This window comes from Formica exsecta, unplaced genomic scaffold (genome assembly GCF_003651465.1).
Source record: "Formica exsecta isolate Colony F162 unplaced genomic scaffold, ASM365146v1 scaffold451, whole genome shotgun sequence".
NCBI classification, from domain to species: Eukaryota; Metazoa; Arthropoda; class Insecta; order Hymenoptera; family Formicidae; genus Formica; species Formica exsecta.
The window spans coordinates 561,708-562,579 of NW_021851748.1; positions in this window are offsets into that span (position 1 = coordinate 561,708).

Consider the following 872-nt stretch of genomic DNA (forward strand, 5'->3'; position numbering starts at 1 on the left):
TATATATATTATTAGATCATGTACTCTTGCTTCCTTCCAGCGGGATAATGTGTTTGCAATGTGTAGGTATACATATATATTATATATAGCACGTTTTGTCGCATCGTATGGAAAGATAGTTTTTTTTTCGTACTTTTATAACTCAGAAAGAGACTATAATATGTAACATGAATGTACGTGCGTATTCCTCGACAGCATACAAATACACATACATAATACAGATACACACATATATGCGGAGGCATATATGTACATGACAAAGGCGAATGCGTAAAATTGTTCGACACACACAGTTTACATACCGTACAGATATACTTTCTCTCTCTGTATGAATAACCGATAAGTAAAAGTGATCGAGGATATTGTGGCCCGCCTAAGTATTTTACAGTGTGCGAGATGATGTACCTGAATCGGATATTCGCGCGAACTTCTTTTGTGTTGCTATTTAGGGACTATGTATTAATAAGCGAGGAAAAAAAAAAAAAATGTGCGCTATATCGAGTTATATGATAACGATAACTTTGTGTATCTCGATCATTCCATATTTCGTATTAAAGTGTAACTAATTTATTAATGAGGCTGATTTAATTGATGTACAGACTTATGGAGTTTATTATAAATTCAATTAACTAAATTGTGTTCCTATGTGTATATCTGTGTGAATATATTCCTCCATTTCTCACATCTGACTGTAGTTAAAAAAAAACGTATTCTAATGTTTTCTTCACTACGCAAATGGACTCTACTGTCCGCTGTATATTCTATTCATCAAATATCAGCTGATGAAATTATAAGTTAGAATAATGCAAAAGAATGTCGAACAAAATATTTTATTTATCTTTTTTTTGTATAACTTTTTTTTGTAAATATGA